Below are 7999 nucleotides of genomic sequence, written 5' to 3' on the forward strand. Positions count from 1 at the left end.
AGAGTTAATAATTAAAAATTATTAAATAATAATTTAATTTAATATATTAAATTATTTAACAAATTTTAACTATCAACTTTATAAAAAAGTACGTGAATTTTTCGGTATTTTTAATTAGATAAAAGGTTAACAACAACTAGTGTTATAAAGTCAAAGTGACATCAGATGCAATTTTGTCTTCTTTTACTTTCTGTGTTGTGCGTAGAAGCTTAAGCATCATTATTCTATCTTAAACCTCATTTTGGTGCTCATACTGATTCCCTTTAATTTTCTTTTTCTGGTGAGTAATTCCAATCCATTTTCTTTTCTTTTCCAGTTACAAATTGGGTACATGGTACCCGACAAGATCTCGTGGTATATGTATGTTTCTCTATCTCAATTAAATGAAAATATACTATACCCTAATTTAATGCTACTAATTAAATTTACTCTTTTAACCCTATTAATTCACATTATTTACACATTGTTCAAAAATCTTGTTAGTTACTTGTATCCTTCCTATTATTCTTTGATCTTAGTTTCTTCACACAATTATTATGTATAGTCCATTAATCCATTTGACGGTGTTGACTTGTCGAGATTTTTTTATTGCGGCACTCTATTTATAGATCAATCATTGACTTCATAGTCTTAACAAATTTTAGGCTAGATATGTTTGTTCTACTTTTCAACTAACTCCAGTTTCTATAGTTCAGCATTATTGCTAGGAACAAATTAAAACTACCTATTCAAACATGAATTAATTAGTAGCAGTCACAAAGATATTTTGCATATAATACATAATTGGTTATGGAAGAACCTAACACAGAATACAAATATCTGACAAATGGATCGGAGGCCATCAAATTTGGTCAAATTTCTGATCAGCCTCCACTACTAGCATGAAGATTTTGAAATCTCTGTTTTAAATTTATCATCCTCAAAGTTATCTTAATTTAGAATAATAATGCATGATGGCTTAGCATCTAAAAGTAGTGGTTCTGGTGTGTCAACTAATGAAGAACAAGATAAGTTTAGAGCACAATCGAACTTTAATTTCTCGCCTGAAATAATTGAATATACAATTAGATTCTCATTATTATTTTGGCCATGTATGTAACTGTGTCTCTAAGTCAAGCGCCAATATCTGTGTTCAAGAAGAAATATTGTCTCATTCAAGATCAAACACTTAATCCGGATCTCAGCAAGAAACTTCAGTTTTGGTTGGAAAAATTTCAAAGTAGTGTTCATTTTGCTTCTCAGTAGTGTATCTAATACATCAGTGTATTGAAGTTATAAAAAATGTGAAAATTCAGGTGCAGTTGCAGTTATTTTAATTTGATATGCTTGATTAAATTGTTGTCTAACGTCTTTTAACTATCAATTTTATATAAAAACAATGAGTAAATGTCCAAAATGGTCCCTAAATTTCAAATCGCTATTCAATTTAGTCTTCGACTTTTTAAAATGACTAATTAAATCCCTGAAATTCGAAAAAGTGCATCTCCGTTAGTCTCTTGTAGAAGTGCCGTCTAAACGTTGATGATGTGACATTCCAGCTGTATGCTGATGTATACCAAACTTGAATTTGATTCAAATTAGTACCTAAAATTGCTTAATAATATCCAAATTAATCCATTTTCAATTATAAAACTCTAATCCCCAAATTATTATCTTCTTTTCTTCGATCTCTCTGTTGTCTTCTTCTCTTCTTTGTTTTCTCCGCTATCTTCCAGTTCATATTCATCCTGAACTACAACATCAGTACACTTACCTAAAAACTATTTTAATTACAAGTTAATGTGGTTGGATTAATTTTAAGTTCAACACAAATTTAAATTATATGTATCCTTGCAGGTTTGTCCATTAAGCTAAAATATATTTTTCACTTTTAAGAAGGTAACCATTGTCATCATCTTCAAGATCTTAACATCACTTTCTAAGTTTGTCATTTTTCAATTGAACTCATGCAAATTTTTTTGTGAAATGAGTGTTGCACAAACTAGTTCTTCACCTCCATCAACCCAACAGAAAAAATTACAATGGATTCCATACTGCAAAGTAAAAAACGCAGGTGAATCCAAACTCAAAGTGAAACTATCTTGAACATTTTCTTTAAAGCTATAACCTTACCTCATAGTTTGGACAACCATAAAATAGTCTATCAGGATTCTCTGTCATCGTTGAGTACTTTATCATCATCCGACGTCTGCAATTACAGAAAACGGCGTTCTTACCTCCCCTGTTGCACATTCTTTTACTGCCATAAGGTCTCTCTACAGAGTTAGTTGTTCCTACTTGAGCTACTTGGCCTTCTCTCCCCACCACCCATTATCACTCATGCGAACGAGAAAATAAGATGAACTGGAAGATAGTGGAGAGGTTTAAGAAGAGAAGAAGATAGCGGAGAGGTTGAAGAAGAGAAGAAGACAGCAGAGAGATTGAAGAAGAGAAGACAATAATTTGGGAATTAGGGTTTTATAATTAAAAATGGATTAATTTGGATATTATTAAGCAATTTCAGGTACCAATTTAAATCAAATTCAAGTTTGGTACACATCAGCATACAGCTGGAATGCCACATCATCAACGTTTAGACGGCACTTCTGCAAGGGACTAACGGAGATGCACTTTTTCGAATTTCAAAAATTTAATTGGTCATTTTAAAAAATTGATGACTAAATTGAATAGCGATTTGAAATTTAGGGACCATTTTGAGCATTTACTCTAAAAATAATTGCAAGTATTTACCTATCAGAAAATATGACATTCTACAATATGCTATAATAAGTTACTAATTAATTTTGCTTGTGCATATAGCTTTGGGTTGGCAAGCACATGCAAACAAATAAATAAAGTTGGGAGATAATATGAAATAATAATAATAATAATGGTCCAAAGTAACGTTGGTTGATTGGGCAGATTTGATGTTATGGAAAGCTGACGAGATCATGAGATGAAGGGATGAAGGGAGATAGAGAGAGAGAAGGAAGTACATCTTTTCATATGATCTTGTTAAGATAGCCACCTTGCCATGTCTGAACCACCACAAGAGACAAGCAATATGTGCGGGTCACTGTAACCTCTATAAGCCATGGGCCTTACCACCAAGAATCAATGAATCATGCCATGTTGCTGTCATTCATTATTGTCTCATATATATCCATCTATAAGCTCACACTTATCTTCCTCAACAATCACCTTTGCATTACTTTTACGGCAAACTTCAAACCCCGGGGTCATATAATTTTGCAGATAAGTGGAAAATTGTTTTGACAAAATGTTGATCGGGACTCTTGCATTTTGGAATCCTATAAAAATATAGAAAATAGTTGAGTTAAATAAGTTACGTTTTTTGTTCTTATAAAATAATTCTTTTTATTTGTTTGTTTTGGCCTTGTCAACTTTTCTTTTAGTTTTAATACAATTTAAAATGTTTCTATTTAGTTTGTTTTGTTAAATATTATTGTGACAGGCTGATGAGCGGATATTTTATACGTTTTTTGACATCATTTTTATATAGTTTTTAGTAGTTTTTATTAAGTTTTTATAGGTTTTAGTGTTAAATTCACATTTTTGGTTTCTACTATGAGTTTTTGTGTTTTTGGGCAATTTCAGGTATTTTCTGGTTAAAATTGAGGAGCTGTAGCAAAAGTCTGATTCAGAGACAGAGAAAGTACTGTAGATGCTGTCCGGATCTGACCTGCTTGCACTTGGAAGAGCTTTTCTAGAGCTACAGAAGTCCAAATGGAGCGCTCTCAACGGCTATGAAAAGCTGACTTCCAAAACTTTCCAACAATATATAATAGTTCATACTTTGCTTCGGATTAAAAGGCCCAAAACTGGCGTCCAACGCCAGCTACCTGCCCCTTTCCAAGCGTTCAGCGCCCAAAGAGCAGAGACCAATATCCAAACGCCCAGAGAGGACTCCCTAGCTGGCGTTCCATGCCCAAGAGACCTTATAGCACGTGAATCTCATCAAAACTCAGCCCAAATACTCACCAAGTGGGTCCCAAAAGTGGATTTTAGCACTAAATAGACTGTTTTACCCTTACTAGTCATCTGTTTAGTATTTAAAGTGTATTTTAGATAATCAGAGAGAGAACGCATACTTTACAGCCCTATATTCGTTTTACATTGTGTTTTTACATCAGTATGAGTTTCTAAACCTCCTAGGTTGAGGAGAGGAGCCCTGCTGAGTCCTATGAATTAATAAAAGTATTACTGTTTCTCTTCGATCTGTGTTTGATTAATTCTAAGATGTATATCCGATCTTCATCGTGGTGAATAGGATGATATGACAAATCAGCTCTGTTTATCACATTAAGACGAATGTTCCTGACAAACACCCGCGTCTACTTGGGCTCAGAGTACGTCTTTCATCGGACAATGATGAGCCAACAGCTATGTTTATACATCTCTCAAACGGCTAATCCACGACTTCGTTGAGGACTTCTCGAGACACCAGTTCAGCCGATTTCCGGAGAGATTAGAGTCTCTGTGGTAGAGGCTAGAACCCCAGGTACAGCATTCTCTAATCCGGAAGATCTGTGTCTGTGGCGTTTTGAGTAGGATCATTAAGAAGAATGAACTGTACGAGCTTCACCCTCAATCAGAATGGATCCGCACTAAACCTGTGGTTCAGATCTGGATGAGTATTGGCAACTGCTCAAACTAGTGTCAATCACATATAGCCTGCCATTGAAGAAATCACTCACAAGTAAAGAGAGCAGTAATACTGGAGTTAATTCAGAAAGACAAAGCAACTCCAATCATTTACCTTATTCCTATTATTGATTCCTTTTTATTTACAGAATACTACATGCCAACTTAGTTTAGCATACATTACTCTTACAACTTCAAATCAATAACCTTTTGATCTGCTTGACTAAGACCTGCAAGATAACCATAACTTGCTTCAAGCCAACAATCCTCGTGAGATCGACCCCGACTCGCTCAGGTATTACTTGGACGACCCAGTGCACTTGGTGGTACAGTTGTACGAAAGTGTGGGGATTCATGCTACCACAGCTAAATGTTGATGTGATAAGATTAACAACGTATTTAAGCCAAAATAATTTGATTATAAATAAAAGAGGTAATGACCAAATCAGTACTCGAAAGATTCAAACGCTGACATTTTAGTACCTGACTATTGTTATTGACAAAATAGTACCTGAATGTTTTAAAAATTTTCCAAGCGTGTCCTGGTGCTTGCCGGACCATAGCTCCGGCGAGTAAGATGCTTACGTGTTCACCGGTTTTTGCTGACAAGAGAAATTTATTTTGAGTTGGAATTTATAATTAAAAATATTATTCCAAACCCTAATCCCTCCCCCTCTCTCATCGTAGCCCCCTTTCCCTTTCCCTTTCCCTCTCCATCGCAGCCCCTTCCCTCTCCCTCCCTCTCATATCATCCCATCTCATCTCATCTCATTTCTGCAATAAAAAAAACAACAATCTAATATCTCAAAATTCCATCATTTCCAAACAACTACAAAGTAAAACTTTCGATTCTCTCTCTCAGATCAGAGAAGAACAGGACGAGAATCTGAAGAAGAAGAAGAAGAAGAAGAAGAAACTACAATTCCTGAACATCCCAGAAATCTGTTACCTTTTCTTCCTCTTCGCCTTCTCTCTCCTCTCCACCGCCGCCGCCATCTTTACCGTCACTTCCCTCTACACCAACAAAGCTGTCTCCTTTTCCTCCACCATCTTTGCAATCCCCAAAATCTTCAAGCGTTTGTTCATCACTTACTTCTGGGTCACGCTTTTGATGTTCATCTGTAACTGTCTTCGTGATTTTCTTGGTTTTGTTTATTATAGCAATTGATACAAAGAACTGGTTTATGTTGTGGGTGTGTTGGTTATTGTGAATTTGGTGGGATTGTTGGTGCAGAATATTTTTTAGGGTTACCATCACCAAGGAATTGATAAGAGTGTTTTACATGATCATCTTGGTAAGAATTTTGGGGGGTTTGTAGGTAAATTTTTTCTTTTTCTTCTTTTTTTTTTAATGTAATTGATGGAATATTGTAATACATTTAGAAAGAAATACAAATGGTATTGGTAGATTGTAATTTGAATTGTGATATTGTGTTCTGTTGTGTATGCTTCTATCTGTGCCTTTATATGATCTGCGATGGAAAGGAGAGGGAAGGGGGCAGCGATGGAGAGGGAAAGGGAAGGGAAGAGTGTGTTGGGGGCTGCGATGGGGATGGAGGAGGAGGGGAGGGGGGCTACGTTGGGTAGGGGAGGGCTGCGATGGAGAGGGAGATGGAGGGGGAGTCTGCGTTGGGGAGGGAGAGCTTAAGGTTTGAGGGGTGGTTTGCCATGTCACCAAAATACGGTGGCCATGTCAGCATTGTGTTTGCCGGAGATTTGCTCCGGCGAGTTCGGAGACACGTTTGTCAAATTTTAAAATTTTTTAGAGACTATTTTGTCAATAACAAAAGTCAGGTACCAAAATGTCAGCGTTTGAATCTTTCGGGTACTGATTTGGTCATTACCTCTAAATAAAATATTGTGCTTCTTTTTTATAAAGACAAATATTGTATCCGACATTTAAATAAAATGAAAAATGAGTAAGTAAAAAAATCAACTAATTCTAAATCTTAAGAATATTAGTGGAGAAATAAATTTTCTCAATTTTTCTCATGTAATAAAAAGTGTGATATTTTACTACATATTTTTTAAGTGAGATAGAAAAAAATGTTAAAAAAAATATTAAATAATAAACGATCATGCTTGACAATATCACTTAACAGAAAAAAAAAAAAATTTTATGTTTGGATATTTTATATAAAAATATTTTTTATTTATTTATAATGTTAAAAATAGTTTTTTAATTAATTAAAAAACTATTTTTAACATTATAAATAAATAAAAAATATTTTTATATTATACTTAAACATAATTAATAAATTAAAAAATATTTTTATATTATACTTAAACATAATTAATAAATTAAAAAATATTTTTATATTATACTTAAACATAATTAATAAATTAAAAAATATTTTTATATTATACTTAAACATAATTAATAAATTAAAAAATATTTTTATATTATACTTAAACATAATTAATAAATTAAAAAATATTTTTATATAAAATATCCAAACATAAAATTTTTTTTTTTTTTATAAAATCACTAAAAAATATATTTAAAAAAATTCGTAAAAATACCCAATGAAACCCTCTACTCTTCAGGATTATATAGGTGAAGACGTCAAATTTTGACTTGTTAAGGATATATCAAAAAATAAAATAAGAGAAAGTCTAGGAGGCAGCAACTTTTATGTTTTGTGGCCAGCACTTAACCATCAAAAGAAAAGTGAGTGATCTTCACTATTAGATGTAATCTCACACCATTAAAAACACTATTAATAGCCAATTGATAGTTACAAAATACAAAAATTGCTGATCCCTAATACTCCTCATAAAATAAAGGATATTAAATTTGGAAGACTAACTATTTACTGCATTAGAACGCATAGTTAATTTGCTATTATACTTGAGATGCAACTCTAGTTTCTCCATAATGTAATTGGACAAAATTTTAAAAGGGTCCATCTAGTGTACAGATGCATTTTGGTACAGATTTACATATTTTTATTTTTATTTGGTTTAAAAGCGTATCAGTAAAAGTGTTGCTTAAAGAGAAAGTGTTACCCTTAATCGTTAGCATTAAAAATTAAAATTGTATCAATTAATCCATACTGGAAAAACTGATAGGTGTCCGATGGGGATGCATCTGGAAATATAACTAGCTTTGTTAGCTGTTCTTTGGCAATAGGATAATATCCCAAAATTGCTCTTTTTTCTTCAGTCCAGTTCAGGACTATATTAAGGGTTTCTCTGAGATTTGATCTACAGATCCTTTTCTTTTCTTTGATTTCAGTCCTTGTAGGAATGTTTCTTATTATCCCTGTTCTCTGGGTTTGAATTGGAGCTTTATCTGCTCTTTTTAGGGTTTGCTCTGGATGAAGAGCTTCATATTCCCTGAAAGATTCCTTTA

The 7999-nt window shown here is 33.3% G+C and overlaps 1 long non-coding RNA gene across 1 annotated transcript in view; it reads left to right on the forward strand.

Moving 5' to 3' along the window:
- Positions 7436–7999, forward strand: part of LOC110266470 — a 1593-nt gene continuing 1029 nt past the window's right edge. The window contains exon 1 of the long non-coding RNA XR_002353878.1: positions 7436–7548. This is a non-coding gene — a long non-coding RNA (uncharacterized LOC110266470). The remainder of the gene's footprint in view (positions 7549–7999) is intronic.

This window comes from Arachis ipaensis, chromosome B09, assembly GCF_000816755.2.
Source record: "Arachis ipaensis cultivar K30076 chromosome B09, Araip1.1, whole genome shotgun sequence".
In the NCBI taxonomy this organism is placed as follows: domain Eukaryota; kingdom Viridiplantae; phylum Streptophyta; class Magnoliopsida; order Fabales; family Fabaceae; genus Arachis; species Arachis ipaensis.